The sequence below is a fragment of the Antennarius striatus genome, chromosome 9, assembly GCF_040054535.1.
Source record: "Antennarius striatus isolate MH-2024 chromosome 9, ASM4005453v1, whole genome shotgun sequence".
Lineage (NCBI taxonomy): Eukaryota > Metazoa > Chordata > Actinopteri > Lophiiformes > Antennariidae > Antennarius > Antennarius striatus.
Genome location: NC_090784.1, coordinates 8,141,383 through 8,161,520, shown reverse-complemented (window position 1 = coordinate 8,161,520; position 20,138 = coordinate 8,141,383).

The following is a 20,138-nucleotide window of genomic DNA, read 5'->3' as shown; positions in this document are numbered from 1 at the left end:
TTCACTGACTTCTGTAGTTTGTAACCAAACAGATTACGTGCGACTGGAGTCACGTATTCTGTCCTCATATCATGGCTGAAAAAGTGTGATCCCGGTGAAAGCCACTGTTTGACATCACCTCATTCATGTCACTTTTGGGGACAGTCAGTCTGTAATGTTTCCAATGGCGTCTTGGAGGGAAACCCACACCCTCTGGCAAAATTTCCAATATGATAGACGTTGGGTACAGGCCAGAGCAAATCAAACCCACCCTGTGTTTGTTAGATGTCATTATCTTCATAAACTTCCTCCCACACACAAACATGTCTGAACTTTAGAGGCGTGTGTTCATGAGTAGATTCTATCTGACAGGGCTACAGGAAGTGAGAGTGTATTTTAGACATAGCCTAAAGCCACAGCAAGATTGTTGTCCACGTGAGACAAACACTTAAACATGATAGTCTGAGGGAATTTGACAATTACAGACTCTGTGCTCTGCTATTCAGAACATCAATCTCACCTCAGGGTTTGTTTGTTTTTTATTATTAGATCGGCAGTTTTGTGTCAGTGCTGCTACTTGTCATCATCTGTGAGCTGTATAAGGTGTTTCATCAATAAATAGGATTCCTCTTGAACCATTAAAGAGTGGGATGCTGGTGGGAAAGACTGTGCTTCTGAGATAAGACAGTAAAGCAGATGATTGATATTACAACAGCCTTTGGTTAACAGTTGCATATTGAATGCTTGACTTTGTCTTTCACCAGATTTTGCCAATGCTGTTGCCAAAAATAAGATAATATACTTAAAAATCAAACAGTACAACAGGTTATTTTGAGGTGAACAACTGTAAAAATATTTATTCAGGATCCATCTCTGCTTGAATCTATTTTGTACCCATGAAATATGGACAACATCAATAATAAATAGTGCTCTTTCATTATTTCCACCGACCTGCAGAGGGTTAATCATTTATAGGGGACTCCGACAGTTTTGACTTGGACTGTTTATTGTTCATCTCAGCCTGGCGCTGTGATTCCTTCCCCGTACCGACACGGGATGACCGTTTGTTTTTTCAGCTGCACAATGGCTGAAAGTCCATTCCCATCCAGCTCGGTGGAGTTTTGAGATTGCACTCCATTTTCAAAAAAAAAAAAAAGCATTCCTATAGCCTAATTTTACTGTTTCTTCTGCTTTTCAACTGCACCATAATGAATATAGTTGGTATGCTACCACACATGCAGGCAGGCAACCAATCTTCCCCTCTTTTCTCTGTGCTTTCTTCTCCTTGACAAATGTGTTTTTGTTGGTCTGAGCACAAGGCTGTGAAGGTAAAGCCGCTGTTAAAAGGCAGAACTGGGGGAATTGCTTTGCTCAGAAATGATCAGAACAAAGACATGATGATAGTTCAAAGGAAATAACAAGGAAACATATATACCAATACCAATGCAGCAACACAGTCTGGGTGAAGAGAAGACATCGTGTCTAGGATAGCTCTGTAAGATTGAGGAAAATCTCTGATTTGACCACCGTGTCAGGAGGAAAAGTTAAAATCTCCTACAACTGAGGAGCTCATCTGAATGGAACCAGGCCTTATTATGTTTGGAGCTGTCATGTCCAGTCAGTTGAGGCTGTTTGGTTTACATAAGCAGAGCCAGACAACAAGAGAGGGCCAGAGGAAAACTTCAATGAGCTGACCCCATTTCATTTGGATTGCGATGGATGGATGAATGACTAAAGGACAGGGAGGAAGGGGATGGCATCCAGGCTGAAGTTATGACCTGAGAAAAAGGGAACAGAAATCATTGTGGCCACTAAAACTCTGTACTTGAACTGAGACGCGACTGGGAATTGTTGCCCTCAAGCACCCTGACCTGTTTGTCGCTTCAATTATTTATGCCAGGATGATTCAAAAGCCATCAACCCTCATCTTATTCCAAAGCCATCACAGGAAATCCTGCCTCGGTTATTGTGACTAACATCATGTAGGCCACAGAATTGCAGTTATCATTTAAAATAGTCCAACTATGCTCAATAAAAATCTCAAATTTATTTTGTTGAATTTTGTTTTTGTGTTCTGCTTCCCAAAACACACATTATTTTAATTGTCTGACATTAAAATCCCTTAATATCTGAATCCTGGAACTAATCTAGACCCATAGTCCTTGAAACATAATACCTGAATAGAAAAGTACATTTTAGATATGAAACATGGAGGAATGGTTCAACTCATTTTAGGAAAAGTGTCACTTCTTCTTGTGTGGAGCGTCCTTGACATGGCAATAAGAGTCCAAGTCTCCTGAGATGTTTTTGGTAATAAGTAGAGACCATTGTTGTGTTAGTCTTTTCAAACCTTCCTCTTTGATCCTAGGGAGTCAAATTAGTGCTTATCAACATTCATGCTCTTCTTTAACTTTAATTCTGTGTTCTTGCTCCTTATCCCTGTCGGTGTAATGGTCAAGGACAGATCGGGGTCTTCTGCCCTTTACTAATGGGATACAGATTTCTCACTTCACACCCCACCTCTCTTTTTCCTTATTTACTTTCTGACACTGTTTTTTTTTTCTTTTTTAACTTTTAATATTTTCTTTTTCAAGTAGTTGCAGTTGGCCCACAATGATGTATGTGATTCAGACGTTGTCTGCTGTCTTTACTTTGTCTCATTCTTTCTCATGAATTGCAGATTTTACATGACTGGAGGTGGTTAGCAGAAGTGATGCCCCCCCCTGCAATGCAGAAAAAAGAACCAGTGAGTAAAGTCTGATACACAATGCTTGACGGACCACAGAGCGCTGATCATTACCATGTTTCTGTAGTTCACAAGCAGGCTTGCATTTCAGGCTATGCACTGCAACAGATGTAACAGAATGCATTTTGGGAAATATTTTCTTTCTTTCAGAGATAGCACTTGTGTCTGCATAGTTACTATACAGCAAGAGGACGGTTGGGGTCTCCTTGTAACAACAAGATGCACATATCTGAACACTACATAGGGAGTTAAAGGCTAGGTGTCCTTCCTCTTTCCAAAAGCTGGTTATAGGCTTGTATTTATCGAACTCATATGAGAGAGACATCATCTTTTCATCTACAGCCTGGTTCTAAATAAGTTGTGGCACAAGTAAAACATGATGTGATGTCATCAACACTTCTGGCTGTCACTCTAATAAGAAAACAGGAAAGAAAAAGATGAATGAAAAGTTATATTAATTCATTTTTGTAGGTATATACTTTCATGCCAGCAACATGTCTGAAAGAAGTTTGAAAAGAATTAATAATAGTTGTTAGTGGGTCATTCGACAGGTAAAGCGTTTCAATGTTAATTGGTGACAAGGTCATGATAGTGAACAACAGAGGCATCCTAAAGGCTCAGTTATTCACAGGTGAGCACTGAGGTTCACCACAGCTTAACAACAAAGTTACCCAATGCTGCAAAGACTTGGATGATGTAGTATCCAACATATCATCAAAAATCTCAAGGAACGTCTTCGTGTAAGACACAGGGATGAACAAAACAACGTTAAATGCCTGTGACCTTTGACCCCCACAGATGGTATTTTACTGAACGGGCTCAGGAACACTTTGGAAACCTGTAGTCAAATAACAGTTTGTCATTGCTTCTATAAATGCAAGTTAAGTCCCTACCAATGCAAGTCAAATTGTTCATTAATAATCAAAAATAAATCATCTTGATTTCTCTAGACGGAGATCAATCTGACAGATTGACAGGACTGGCACGAGTTTGAAAGTGTCCTTTGATCTGACGAGTCCACATTTCAGTCAGATTGGAAACCAATGATGTGTCACCTGGAAAAAAAAAATACAACTATCATCCAGTTTGTTACAAAGTTCAGAAGTCAGCATCTGTCATGGTGCAGGGTTAGATTAGTGCTCATGGGTAACATCTGTCCGTCAACGGAGCATTAACGCTGAAGGGTACATACACGTTTAGGAACAACATATGCTACCATCCAGATGACACGTTTTTGAAGGACATCCTTGTTTCCTGCAAGTCCAGTCTGTAAACACAAAGACAAATTTTCTGAAATTGAAACTTTACTTAATTCCCCATTTTATTCTGTCAAATCATCATATTTCCAAAAATATCAAAGTTTTCATCAGTAAGCTCACGGAACAGAACTTCTTGAGTATTTATAGTCCCTTAACACAAAACATGCTGGCACATCTCCAGGCATGTAATATAAACCCTTCCTTCTAACCTCTACTTGTTTGACTTCTTCATGTGACTTGTGTGTTACTCTGTGGGTTTCCTGTGTGTGTTTTTTATGTACATGTAATTTAAGCAAACTCAACCGTTGCTTTGTGGACATACAGTGTTAAACTGCAGTGCAAACAGAGAAGGATTATGCCCACAGTCATATTAATATTAATGCACTGTGATGTTGTCATCACAAACCCTACCACACCTGAAGAGCTTCGTTTTCCGGTTCATACGAACATCCTCCCAAACGGTTGTCATCAGTGAAAGCAGGTGTTCTCGCTAACATCCTGGTGGCTTATTCAAAGATATGAAAATGGGAGTACGAGAGTGTGAGAGCGTTTAGCGCTTGTGTGCATGATATAGAAGTCTTGCCCCGCAGGCTAGGTGTTTGCTGATAATGAGACACTGTTGAAGGTAATGGAGGCAAAGCCAATTTAAACACACTCACTTGGTGGCTGTTCGATATCACCACACTGAAAAGACTGAAGAGAGCCTGAAGACGAGCATTGGTGTGTGAGCTTTTGAAGACGGTCCACACGGCCTTCGCGATAAATTGTGCAGTGAGAGAAGCAGCAAAAGAAAACAATACCAAAAAATTCCATCAGTAGATGTGGTTAGATGCTCATGTCCCCTTTAAGAAACAAGCCAAATAAACCATGTAAACTGTTTGTTTTGACAACTGCTTACCATTTACATCCCACACACTATCTCCTAAACTACCCCGGTGTTCACGTTGCTCTTGTAAGTGGAACAATGTAGAGTTCCACTTTGCTCCTGGAGATTTGTCACACCAACACATCTTAGCAGGGTAATTGCAGCATCCCAGGGATGGATCAGTCTCCCATGTGTACTGCAGTTTATTGCCTTATAATTATGAGACTAATTACAAAGATGTATTACAAACCCTGCGTGTGCGTAGGCTTACGTGTGTGTACACTTAACACACACAAACCCTTAGCTGTGCATCAATCAGAGATACCGCAGCCCATTATTAGCACCTCAAAAGGGAAGGCGGTGATGATTACATCACTGCCTTCACTTCAAGATGTGGTTGTGAGATGTATCACTTACTATGGGCTTGATTCCATTGTTTTTAACAATGTTTGTTGTCAACAGCGAGGCAATTAATCTGCATTCAAATTTCTGCACCTTGTTATTTTGACCTTCAAATGAGAAACACTCAGGAGAAATGGCATCTGTGCAATTACAGGAAGCTATTTTATTAATACTGCAATTTTTCAGTTACGAGTTTCTTTTTCTTTTCTTTTTTTTTGTAAATTCATCTCTCACCAAGTCTCATTTCTTTCCCCTACTCACCACTCATTAACAGTACTGCGTCGTGTGTTGTAGCTACAACTAGAGTACAAAAACATAATAATTAAAACATGACTGTTCTGTCAAACATCTTTCAGGATGCAGGAAGTACAGTAAATTAATGCCACCGCACACACACAGATCATCACACTCCTTGTTTGTGTGGCATGTTAAACCACTCTTACACTTCTTGTTCATTTACACATACATGCAATCAAACACACACACACACACACACACACACACACACACACACACACAGACACACACACACACACACACACACACGCACACACGCACATCCTTCCTAGGGATCTCAAGGGAATTTGTAGGACAATAGTGAAAAACTGTACAGAAGGACAAGGTGTGGCTCCTGTGACACAGCGGGTCTGAGGGGTTTATGTGTTTGGCAGGAAGGGAGTCCAGCAGACCAAATGATTAATTTCCAAAACAACTTGGATGTGAGTTGTTTTGGGAATGCTGAGCACGTTGAAGGGAAGTCCACGCTGCGAGGGATAAAATAGTAATAAAGGGTCTACGCAGGATCTTTCTGCTTCATCTTGGACGTGACAAAATTGTTGACGCTGTGCATCTATCTGAGATGGACTGACACATATAAGCAGACGGACAAGAGCTTCATCCTGGCCTCATTTTTCACACCCTGTTCTACCCACAGACTGAACCAGTGCTGCTGAAGGAGAACTAACTGGAGATGCAAATGTGTTTTTTTATTAAACTATGACTAAAGTTCATCAAAGAGCATCCTGCCCCTTCAGCAAATCAAGCCGTGCTCTTGATCTGCAGCAACAAAAACCAGCGATAAGTAGTTAACTCTTTCATGATAGAGACTCCATTAGTGCGTCACACATACCTCTGGAGAGGACGAGCGAGGATGATGATAACTCCATGTTCCTAAACAACAGGCTGACTTATCTCCGCATGACTTCCTGTCCACCATATCTCACTGGGGCTCACAGGCAATGTCATTATCAGGGGGAAAAGGGTTGCATTGGAGAAGTTCAAAGATGTGTAGATATTCTGAGCACTTCCAGTTCTGTGTAACTAATTTCAAAATCACATTAGCTATAGGAGCTTGTCTCCTCTTTGGTGTGTTCCAGAATACACAGACGGCGGGTATCTCCATGCCAGATCTCTGCAGTGGTTGTGTTGACAGCCTGGTGGGGCAGCGCCTATCTGAAGGCACACTTTTTTTTTTTTATAAGAGAAAACTCAGTAGTTTCCTATTTGTAAAACAAGACACAGCCTTGTGGCCTCTCAAATCACCCCATGCCCATCATCTGAATGCAAAATCTGTTACCGACATGTACCTCTGCAGCACACACACACACGCGCACACACAGAGAGGCGCGCGCACACACACACACACACACACACACACACACACACACACACACACACACACACACACACACACACACACACACACACACACACACACACACACACACACACACACACACACACACACCTCAATGAATACTACCCTGCTGTTTTGCACACAAAAGCCTGAAAATATTTAAATATGTGTTTGGCATTTTCGCCGTGACTCTCAGATGAATAATTCAGGCCTAATCTTCAGTGGGTGGCATGAATTGAACGCCAGTGAGCGCCGGCCATCTCTGTCTGGCGTGCTGGGTGTGATGTTGGATGATGAACACATGGGCACTTTGTCCCTTTGGCCCTCCTTTCATTGATTTTTAATGCACATACGTGGAATGTATGATCATTAAAAGTCTGAGCGGCAGTATAGGGGGCTCGGGCGGAATAAAAGCAAAAAGATAACCCCTCCCAATCTTTCTCTCTTTTTCGTTCGCTGGCCACTGACTAATTATATCTATAGCCCTTTAAGCCCCTCATGAGTGTTGGTGGAGTGTTGGGAAGCTCTCTAATCCCTGCGTTGCTCTTTATTCTGCCTCTGTGTCAGATCCTGAAACCTCTCTAATCCCCCGGTGGCACCGCCAGCAGGGCCCCAGCTGTCGACTCTCATGCTGCGCTGCTACTCGCCCCGTTAATTTGTGGTCCTGCTTACGATGCTATTGATGTCAACCTGTCCCATCCAGTTCAATAACTTTTTACTCCCTTGCTTTTGCCCTCTCCTTCCCTTTTTCTCTGACTTTCCCATCCCCCCTCTATTCCCCTCCCCCCTCTCTCTGGTCTTTCTTTCTCTATCAGCTGATGATGAAACTCCCAGTTGGCAGGAAGTCAACACTTTTGTTGCCTCTGTTGTATTGAGGATCAATGGCATTTTTTCTCCATGCCCCAACATTACAAATTTGCCAAAGAGCCCATCCTCCCTTCCCCCAAAAGCTGAATGGATATGCAATGAAGGAGGTGGAAGTAAATCCAACACACAGGGCCATTCGGCCTAAGCAGCCAAGAGCACATGGGTGAAGTATTTGAATGATGGCACATTAAGAATCCTCAAGTTCAATTAAGAGTGCTTAACAATGCATCAGTATGCAGGCCGGTCTTCTCTGTGTTGTTTTAATGAGTCGAAGGAGCGCAGAAGAAAAGGGAAGTGATTTGAGTGAGGGTGTGGGTAATGATTAACACTGTTGTCTTTCTTCCTAAACTCCTCTATGACGCACGGTGGAGAGAGATTTTGAAAGCCTTAGTGTCGCCCACCCAGCCTGATGCCACCTGCGTAGCATCGTTTATGTATGTGTAATTGTAGGTGCAGAGAAAGTCATTATCAGAGGTGGCGACACAAAAAATAGTCAAAACGTAAAACATTTTCTTGCTTTTTTCCCCACTAAGTGAGCAGGAACGTAAGTAACAGCCCTGAATTCAACATATGCTTGATGAACAACAGTTCACTCGTGTGCATACGTGCTCTGGGAGGATGTCTATATACTCCCAGAATACATATTTGTGCTATAATGCTGATGATGCTGATGTATGCTGTATGCTTGTCTGGCAGCCTCAGACTCAGAGACGAAGTATGTACACAACTGTCTAAATTCTCTGAAATACTCAAATACTTCATCTGAATGAAGTAAAAATAATGAAGGATATATAAATAAAAAGAAATACCAGAGGTATCCAAGAAAGCAGTTTTCCTCAGCCTTTAGTCTAACCCTTATGCGATCCATCACCTGTAGGGAACCAATATAGGAATTTTTAGTAGGTAGTCACGTGATACCGTACGCGCATTCTATTGGCTGACAGCACCCGGAAGTGCGCTACATTCTGTGAGTCGCTGAACAGGACGCTCTTCGGTGAGACACAAAAGTGCTTTAAACAGTCTATCAGAGTGTGGGAAAAGGTAATACAGATAGAAGGTGGTTTAATATCAGTATGGGGAGGGTCATTAACATTTAAATTACCGTAAATTGAAATAAAATAGATAGTTTGTCGCTATATCGCAGAATTTTGTTCATGCGGGTGGTTCCTGGAATACATTAACTGCGAGTACCAAGAGATTACTGTACTTTCATACTCACTTATATTTTCTGCAGGACGTCAGGACTGTTGTATCAAAACATAGTAGTGAGACAAACACATTCAACTCAAACCCTGTTGCACTGTTAGCAGCTGTTGTGGAATCACTATAATACATGAGATTCCACATCTATGTTGTCAGATTTATGATCAATTCACATTGCTTCTCAACTGATTTGCCATTATCGTTCATGGGTTTTCATCACAAAGAAACAAACTACTGTATTTGCATATTAGAATGACATCATATGGATCAGATAGCGGGAACCTCGAGTCAGGCTGTTGTGTTGACTGTAAAGTGGAGTTTGCATGTATGCTTACAAATCAAATATGTCCTCCAAATAAAACGTGATCCTCATACCTTGGACATAAGGGACAGCTTAAAGCGTGCTTATTAAATTCCGACTTTAAACTTTATCTTGTGTGGAGAGTGTGGAGGCTGAAAGAAGAGAGAGACTTCAACAGGGACTTCTTCATTGCATGAAAGAGTAGAGAGTTGGAGGGAGGACTACAGGGACAACTCAACAAATGAGTTTGAGTGTCAAGTTGAGATATTAGAAGATTGGATGTGAAGCTGACTCCATTCCCAACTTCTCCCGCTTTAGCCTCATCGATGTGACATGCATTACCACTGCAGCTCTCGTCTCTGGCCTCACTTTCCTTTCTTTCGCCGTCGTCTCTTCACTGCCAGTCACGATCACAGCCTTTCCCAAATACGCAGGGCCAACACGCCACGCTGCTCTCTCTCTCCCTCTCTCGCAAACGCCATCCCCTTCTCTGGACCTGCTGTCACAAAGATAAATAAGAAAAACAAGTCAGAGAGAATTTTTCAACAGTCACTCTTTCCCGGACATTTTTTTTTAAAGCAGTTTCTTCGCTCGACTTGTGAAACTGTGGGATTATCTCGGCGGTTGCCAGACTATGCAAGGTCAGGATGAGCAATTACAGGTCTGGTCTGCAACGGCAGAACAGTGGAGACAAAAAGCTGTTACAAAGTCACACAAATCAAATAAGTGTGAGCGTAGTTTTTAAGTGTCTGAACTCTGACACTGGTGTCAAATCCCATTCTGCAAGTAGAGACACGGAAGGACTTAAGATACACGTGTTCATTTCTGTCTGGTATTACGCACATTAGTGATTCTGTAATGTTTAATCTATTGGAATTACAAGACTATAGACTAGAGGCTTTAAAAGAATTTTGTTAATGTCTGTAGGCTTTATAGACACACCATTAAAACTCCAAATATTCAATCTCACTTCTATATAACCATGTTTTCCTGTGAATAAACAGATAAAACCCCTTATGGTGCTTGTCTGTGAAACCAGCTCATTGAATAGTAAATCACCAAATTATTTCTCCACTTCTCATTAATCCGCGAGGCTGCAATTTCAGCCATCACACCATGACAGATTGTTTTGTTTTCTTTGGTGTCATTTTGTTGGAGGGAAATAGACTCTAACCACCCCCGAGTGGAGCTGGGACGTACTCAGTGTTCATAGATAATATTTGTAATTTGCATCAGGTGCCATGCATATGTATTTGTTTGACAACCAAAAACCAGCAGAGCTCGTGATCACAGACAGAGAGGCTTCAGATATAAAACAGAATGGTTCAGACTGACAGTATGAGGCGAAGAGCAAAAAAAAAATGACTGAAGTAAAAATTGAGAGCAAAGACCCTGTAAGAGAAAAGAACATTTTCATTTTATTTCACAGAAATGTTGGTGTCACTGCCACACAGACCAGCCTGACTGGTGATTTAAATTTAAAGCTATATTTACAAGAAAGTATGAACTTGTGTTACTACAGGAACAACACTTCAAATTTATTCTCTCAGTGAAAAACAATGTTTAAATAAAGTTGGAATCAAAGCATCAAGTCCTTTTGGAAACAGCATTTAGTGTCAAACTATCAGACATGTTCTTGCAGCCTCCAGCCCTCTGACAGCTCCATGCACTGGACCTTGTGTGAAAAGAGTAATCCTATACATCACACCATTACATGTTAGACAGGACTATACAAAGTTTTTTTTTTCATGTACATATTTGTTCAGTTTCTTCACACACATTCCTGTCCGTACCCAGAGAGGTGTTATGAGGTTCATAGAAGAAAAAGAACTATTTCCAGCTTCAAAGGTTTATTTAGCAGTTTTTGCCACAATGACATTTTTAATATCTTTGCTTCAGGCCATTGTTCCACATGCTACTGACTTCTGAATGGAGGTATTATGTGCACCAGAGTTCACCAAGAGTTTGCAGCAGAGATTACAGAGAAGCTTGAAAACTGCAACGCACCGATGTTATGAGCTAATACCTCAGCAACAGGGAGTGTTGATGAGCGTCGCCGACGCCTCACACGACACATGTGCTTCAATTCATGCAGCACCTGATGTCACATGATGAGTCACAGCTGTAATGTGTGTACTTCATGGATGTGTCTATTTTTTACCATAGACTCAAATTCTTCCTCTTGCGCTCCGAGTGGATCATTTCACACTACTATACACTACTATAAGTCTCAATTAATTTACGTGAATGGATTCATTTACACACAATTGTTTCACAAAATAATAAAATGTTACTGATGAGGTTTTTATTCCAGATCAAGCCCTGTCAACAATAATTGTCACAATAAGATGTGTTTTAAGTAAGATAAGAATCAGCTCTGGAATGACTTTAATTCATTCGTGTGAACAACAGTGATCTTTCACACTGGAGCACAGAGGTGTTGCAGCATCAGTGAGAGTAAAAACCTGGGGGTAGGCTTATGCCCAGGATTTCAATAGGGGTTCTCTAGTGGGGTGAAATGGGTGATTTGCATTAACCCCTCCAGGCACTTCCAATCTGACCTGACAACACTGCACATGTGGCAGAACGGTAGCCAGTGCCGTTGCCTGGACAACTGATCACTGGATTACAGGTTGTGGGACGGGAGAGTTAGACAAAGAGAGAGGGAGAGAGCCAGTGAGTGTTTGGATCAGTGGTCTTCCATCGTAGGTCCTTCATTTTAGCCAACTAATGAAGGACTGTTTCAGGTTCAGGAGAAAACAGGAATACGGTTACAGTTCTAATTTGACAGAAAACCATCAACAGGTCGGCAGAGGGGATGTTTCTTACTGACCATATATGTAGCTTTTGTCAGATTCACACACTCTTGAACCATTGATGCAAAGCATTTCTGCCCACAGTATCAATTACTGTACATGAAACAGCATTTAGTTCAATATTCTTGTCTGACGTGTTGGGACTCATAACAACCTATATTTGATGACTGTAAAAACCAGTTTTCATTTCAGAAGTGAGAGTTGAAACCTTTGTTACTTATTCAGATGATTATTCAGTCGTTTATCTGCACTTAAAGATTTTGTAAATAAACATTTTCAATGTTTATGGTAAAATGACCTAAATAATTATGTTTCTTCTTGTTTCATCTAAACTTAGCAATTTTTGAGTAATAAGCTTTATTTTCTATCTTGCAACTGAGGTACAGTACACGACACCTCAACAACAACTCTGATGCTCCATCCTACATCAAATTTTATGGCTGAAAAACTGTTGAGAATGAGAACAAATGCTGGTCTGTTGTTATGATGACGAGTGAATGTTGTGTAGTTTTTGGGCTTTTTCTGTGGTGTTACTGAAGACATATGTATGATGATCTAAACCTGATATGTAAAAGTGTGCTGGTCTGTCTCTCCTTCTGTAACCTTTTCTTACCCTCATAACCCAGTCATTGAAAAATGGGATATGGAGCTCAGATCTACTGCCTTCAGGGAAAAAGCAGTTCTACTGATGTTGTATATAACAGCATCACTATGTTCTTAATGTGTCATGGTTGTTTTTTTTTGTTGTTGTTTTTTTTCAATTTTGGGGCTTCCTGAGAGACACATTCGGCTTTAGGTTGGCGGCAGTGCAGTGATAGCATGAGTTGTGGTCTGACTGATCGTTTTTAATAATGCTCACCCGCCTGTGCTCATATTTGTTCATATTTAACTGGGGAGGTGTTATGGTGGACAATCATCTCTCTTCTTTTCTATTACCCTGGAACAAGTACAATGGTCATTATTTGTTGTAACAAGTAGGAAGGCCCTACTCTTTCACCACAAATGACCTGTGGACATTGTAGTCTCAGCTCACATGTCCATCATCCATCATCCACACTAGAGGGAGAAGCCTACAGTACCGAAGTATCTCTGTGTCAACACTCATTGCATATATTACCATATTTCAATGGGCCACGCCCCCACACACGGCCATCACTGTGGAACAGGTGACGTCTGCGTTGAGGAGGCTTCGCCCAAGGAAGGCGGCCAGACCAGACCAGGTCCCCCCAAGACTCCTCAAGGCCTGTGCTGCTGAACTAGGCGAACCCCTACACCAGGTCTTTGACCTCAGTCTCCGGCTGGGGAAGGTCCCGTCCTTGTGGAAGACATCCTGAATCGTCCCTGTACCCAAGCGGAGACGCCCCACTGAGCTCAATGACTATCGACCAGTCGCTCTCACCTCGCACGTGATGAAGACCCTAGAGCGACTGGTCCTGGAGCTCATGCATCCCCAGGTGCAGGGCGCGATGGACCCTCTCCAGTTCGCCTACCGGCCACAAGTTGGAGCTAACGACGCAGTCCTGTACCTCCTCCACCGGGCCCTCTCCTACTTGGATGTCGGGAGCTGTGCAGTGAGGGTGCTCTTTTTTGACTTCTCGAGCGCCTTCAACACCATCCAGCCCGGCTCCTGCAGGAGAAACTGTTATCCATGGCTGTGGATCCCTATCTCGTGAGCTGGATCACGGACTATCTGACAGACAGACCCCAGTACGTCCGTAAGGGGAACTGTCTGTCATCAGTGGTGACCAGCAGCACAGGGGCCCCGCAGGGAACGGTACTCTCCCCCCTTCTCTTCACCCTCTACACAACGGACTTCCAACATAACTCGGGTACGTGCCACATGCAGAAGTTCTCTGATGACACTGCAGTTGTGGCATGTATCAGGGAGGGTGATGAGAGGGAGTACAGGAGAGTGGTGACGGACTTTGTGGGGTGGTGTCAGCGGAATGAGCTTCAGCTAAACATCTCCAAAACCAAGGAGATGGTGCTGGATTTCCGGCGGGCACCACCCTCCCCACAGCCAGTAGTCATCGGGGGTAAGGAGGTGGAGGTAGTGGGGACTTTTAAGTACCTGTGGCTGCAGCTGGACAGTAGACTGGACTGGTCGCACAACCTGGACTGTGTATATAAGAAGGGTCAGAGTGGGATGTACTTTCTGAGGAGGCTGGCCTCCTTCAACATCAGCTCTAATCTGCTCAGACTGTTTTACCAGTCCATTGTGTCCAGTGTGCTGTCCTACGCCATTGTGTGTTGGGGTGGTGGTGCCAGGAAATGGGACACAGAGAGACTCGACAGGCTCATCCGGAGGGCTGGTTCTGTGATTGGTCAGGATCTGGACTCTGTACAGACTGTCATAGAGAGGAGGACTATGTCCAGGTTTAGATCGATCCTGGGTAACACCACCCACCCCTTGCACACCACCTTCGCCCAGCAGAGGAGCTCCTTCAGTGGCAGACTGCTGTCACCAAGCTCCTCCACTGAGAGACTCAGGACCTCCTCTGTGCCCCGTGCCATCAGAGGGCACAACCACTCTCTCAGAAGGAGTGGGGCCAAAGCCGAAGCGTCATCAAGGTCGGCTGAGAAGGGATAGACGAGGGGGGCCTGGGACGCACTGTGGATGCACTGTGGGACACTTTGTGGGGGTACTTAGTGTCAGTTTACAGCTCGGTACATCCACGTGTTTCTGTTTCTGATCATACATCGTCTATACCCAATGCTTCTTTCTTCTCTCATGTCCCTATGCTTCCTTTTATTCTAGGTTCTTCTGTTTCCTGTTGTTATAATTATGTCAGTATGTAAATAATGTAATTTATACAACGTCTTTTGGCTGTGCCATTTCTCTCTGTCGTTGTTATGTGTATTTATTGTATCTGTTGTGAGCAGATGTCACCTGAATTTCCCTTAGGATCATTAAAGTATCTATCTATCTATCTATCTATCTATCTATCTATCTATCTATCTATCTATCTATCTATCTATCTATCTATCTATCTATCTATCTATCTATCTATCTATCTATCTATCTATCTATCTATCTATCTATCTATCTATCTATCTATCTATCAATCTAACTATTTCCTCACATTTAGTACCCTACATATACTAAACTGTCTCTTTCTATGGCATTTGAGATACATGACAAATATTTTATGTACACTCCTTAACAGTGTTTTGCTAATATTCCTACTCCACAATGGGCTCCTGGTTCATTCTGTATGCAAATCACCTCCTGTTTGTTCCAAAATCTGCTGCCACAGTCAAGAGAAAAATGTGTGGTATCTGTCAAGTAGCCCATAGGCGGGGAGTTTTGGCAAATCATAAGAGTTTAAACTAGAAATCTAAACCCTTAAACCTCTTAACAGAACAATGTTCCTTCTGTATGAAATGCATTTGTTCCGTTTCTGTGGCTAAGTTATTATAAATGCAAAGCCTAGATGACATAAATAATATCCTTGTCAAATGAAGGTTTGTTTTATACAGAGGTTCAAGGTGAGAGCAACATGTAGACAAATCTAAAAAAGCAATATCTTTGTTCAGAAGCTGCACTCAGAAGCTCAGCCACTGCTACTCAGATACTCCAGTAAACCTTGGGGAGATAAATTTCAATCTTCTGTGTTGTTTTCTCTTAATAAACCAGTTATCTACTACTCTTTTATACAGAGGAGACACTTTCTGAGCTGAAGAGCAGATGCAAGTCCACTACTACGGTCCACTGAACCAATTGCACTACTATAAACTTGAGACCAGCTCTTGAGATCAAACACGAGAGGAAACAACTGTAGTGGGAACGATTATGGAGAAGGATTGCTTTCCCTTTGTCTTTTTGTTCATCAACATATTTTTTTAGCAGGATTACAAAGGAACTTCTCCAAAAGGGATGGAGTTATTGTCAAAGCAAGCAAAATTTGGTTGTAAACTGTGGGATAGTTCAGCCTTGGTACGAGGAGTGACACTAACAGGTGGACCAACTAATTGAAACACAATCAAGAGCATCTGCTCCCCCAGAAAAATGCCAGTTTAAGAGCAGAAAAACAAATGTGATATGCAAAGTAAAAATTTTCCCTCCAAATTAATATTGTTAACGCTTCTTACGTTTCATTGCTATATTGATCTCGCTCCACTACTTGTTAGAAAACTGGTTCCCCTGTCAGACAGAATCCTTGCTTGGATTGTTATGAACTAGGAAGAGTACTTGGACACAGTTTATGACTCTGCTTTAAGTGAAAACAAACACAGAAACTGAGCGGGTCTCTTTTGACATAGCACTATCATCTCTGACAAGGTCAGAACAGTCATTATCCAAAGCAACATCATCCACCACTCAGATACGTTTCATTAAAGTGGATGGTGTTTAGAAATATGAGGGAGGGTAATGAGGGGGATGAACGAGTGCGAAGTGCAAGAGGAATGAGGGAGGAGACGAGAAGCGCAACAGGTTTTCCAGGAAGAGATAGCGAGTCACTGAAGAAAATGAGAACGCTAAGGGAGCAAAAACGATAACGTAGTGAATGTAAGAATGTGTAAACAATGGATGAGAAGGAGGAATGCATTTTAATAAGAGTGAGTTCAAAAAGTACTGGTCGCTTAACTTTAAAAAGAAAAAGAGTTCTGCATCAAAATTAAGGCTTATCATCACCATTGAGAAAGGCCTCGACACCCAGACTGGGTGACTCACAGATCACACTGTGGTCATGATGGGCACTTGTAAATGAGCATGTTGAAGTATGATTGTATCCAGCACGTTCTGAAAAAAAAAGAACATTGCTCTCACTGAAACCTCCGATGATTAAAAAAGGTTACCAAGTCAGGTTCTTAAGACATCAAATGAGGCATTCAGTCCCCTCATCCAGACGCCACAGGCGTCCTGGTCCTGTGGATCTATATAAGATGCACCAGACCAAAATGTAACATGTGTTTTTCACAAACTATCCATTTTGACGCTGCGACAACGCGTCAAAATGTGACAACCTGGGACGTTCAAATTTTGGTTAAACCTCCATGAAGTGCTTTTAAAGTTGTCAACTACTCGGCAGATGTGTGTGTGACCACAGTACTGACATAATACTATATCATTATATAGTTGTAGTTCCAAACTTTGTATACTAAGAGCTAAATCAGCATTTCAAGCAGACACGGAGTAACATTAGCTTTCCTTTGGCGGCATCATTTGGTCAAATACCAATATCTAGTATTTACCCCTTTGTAGCTCTATGTTTAGTTTCCACTTTATCCCAAAGGACTTTTCCTGACTCTTCAGCTGCTAAGTGCTCATGTTTACCAGCTAGTTGCTAACTTTGTTCATCAGCTTTTTGGTGCTTTAGGGTAATAGTAGGTTTTCCGCCTTCTTAACTGAAAACAGCTGCCTGGCACAGCTGACAATCACTATAATGACAGTCATGAGAGTGAACCACGACCGAACTGTTTCAGACAACAAAACCTAAACAAAGTCAAAGACACTAAAACACTCTGAAAACTGAGACGACCTGCAAGCCTGGGTGATAACTGTTTATTTGTCGATACAAGCTTGACCACTTTCAAATCACACATGATCATCACATCAGTGAACACAAATTAACACCTAAAACAACAATTAAGTGTCCAGGGTATCATAATTGTCAGTCCCAGACCTTAAAAGCAACAGTTTTTTATATTGCTTTTTGTTTCTTTGCATATTCTTCTTTCTTCTTTGTCTTTCTGTATTTCTTGATGGATTCACTGACCCTTGCTGTACCTTTAAAATCACTCATTTGCTCTATTTAGAATCCTGACATTTCCCCATGTCCACCTCTACCTCTTCGTCCATCTATTTCTGTTTCTGTCTGCCTCACTCCCAGGATGCAGAGGGCAAAGTCAGCTATAGAGGCTTTCAAATACATCTGAGCAATTTCACCTCTAGTGTGTTCTATTTTCCTCATGTCTCGATTTTCTTCTCTGTTCGCCTCCCCTTCAGTGAAGCCTTTTTCTCTCTGTGTCTGTCCCTTCATCTCCTCTGCCTTTGTATCTCTGCTGTCTTTCGTGGCCTTTCTCTCTCTGTATATTTCTGTCTTGCTCTTATGCTCCTTCTACTCTTTTTACCTCATTCGCCTGCTGTCTTCTATACCTCGAGTACACCCAGTATGCTGCTGAGGGCTGACACTTTAAAGACATTGGCTTTAGCGTCTACTGCTCGAGGAATATCAATATCTGCTGTGCTCACACAGAAACTCACCCCTCCCTTCTACACACGATGCAACATAACGTACACACGAGGGCACACACATATCCACAAATGCTCTCCTCAATCCACATAACACCCACTAACCCACAGAGTGGAGCTGACTCTCTTACAGCGGACATAAAGCAGGTGTGTATCTGCCTTGTTGTACCGAAGCGACAGCTGGATGACCACCACCCCAACAAAAGAGGAGCCTTTTGTAGGCATTCCTTGTTGCTACAAACACTCCCCCCACCCCTCCAAATAATAACAAACATGTGTTGGTTACATCAGAAGAATTTTAAGCTGCTAAATGTAAGCCCTTTAATACCTCTTCTCCGTTTGAGTACAGACACAAACATACACTCCCCCCACTCCCTTTGTCTCACTAGACTGCTGCTGAAAACCTCGCTCTATCCTGCTTGCTCTTTGTTGATTTACACATGGACGTCTCTCCATCAAAGCTAGATTATGGCTCTCAGTGTTGCCCGGCATGGATCGCTACACACATGGGAGAAATACTCCACGGCAGATTGACTCAAGTGGTTATCATGAGTCTCAGCATTCGTTTCAACTGTTACGGGTATCTGTGTCTGAGTAAATTGCCATTTTAATCCACATATATTCACCAGTATAAGGAATAGTAAGATGAGATATGGTTGGATTAATGGTTTTGGTTTTCTTTCATTATATTTATTTGAAAAATTCTGTTTTGGAACAATAATAATGTCTAAATAATAAAACCATTCCTAATATGACCTGTTCCTGCATCTCAAGTGTTGGCTCATGGACTGAGAGTTTAGCTTTTGAACTCAGCTTTCAATACTTCAACATTTGCATAATGTTGGCCTGACACCTAGTGGATACAATAATGTTAGTCTGAATGGCATTGAGGTTTACATGAGTTTTCCTTTCTCCATCTGGTTTCTCATGACTGGACTAAAGTTTCTCTTGAGGAGCTGTCCGTGCACCACAGAGTAAAGTACAAATTAAGTCAAGCATGATATGCACATCTTCCTCATTAAGATTATAAATCTCTTTTCCAAGCTGAACTGGCCATACAGCACACAATTAAATTAAACATCTTCTATACACTACAAACAAATAAACATTATAAAATCAAAAACTAATAAGAACTGCTTCAGTGAAATCCGAAAGGGATCATATTGGCTGAGTTTCAGGTTCATCCTCAAACATTTCCCTTGAACCAATGTTCCATTTGCAAACAGATTATAAGTATTTAATTAAATCCATGAAAGTCATTCAGATCATTTAACACCTATTTATCGTATTGAAGCTGTTGAGCCAGAACTGAATCCTCTGCATGTCGTGAACTGCTAGTCGTCACTGTCATGATCACTCCGTTCCTGCAGTCTACTCCACAGTTTCCACTGTCCCACCTCCCAGCCTGACCACACCTCCCGCGGATCACCCACACCTACAGCCCATCTGCAATCAGTCCGGTATTTATCGCCAACTGCAGCTTAAACGGGTCCCTCTACCTCAGTCAGTTCCTGCACGAGCCTTGGATGGACACAAACTGGGCACCATCAGACACCAGACCTCCCCAGTTCCCATGTTACTTTCAGGCAACCACCATGAACTCACTCAGTTCCACATCCTGGATCATCCTGGTCTGCCTCTCGTCCTGGGCTTCCCGTGGCTCCGGCGTCACAGCCCCCATGTCGATTGGGAGGCTGGAACCATCCTGGAGTGGGGGGTTTCCTGTCACCTCACCTGCCTTCGTCAAGCGGTGGCACCTCAGTTGTCTCCATCACCCGCCACCGACCCTCCTGACCTGACCGGGGTTCCCCCGGAATATCACGACTTCTGGCAGGTCTTCAGCAAGGCCAAGGCGTTGTCCTTGTCTC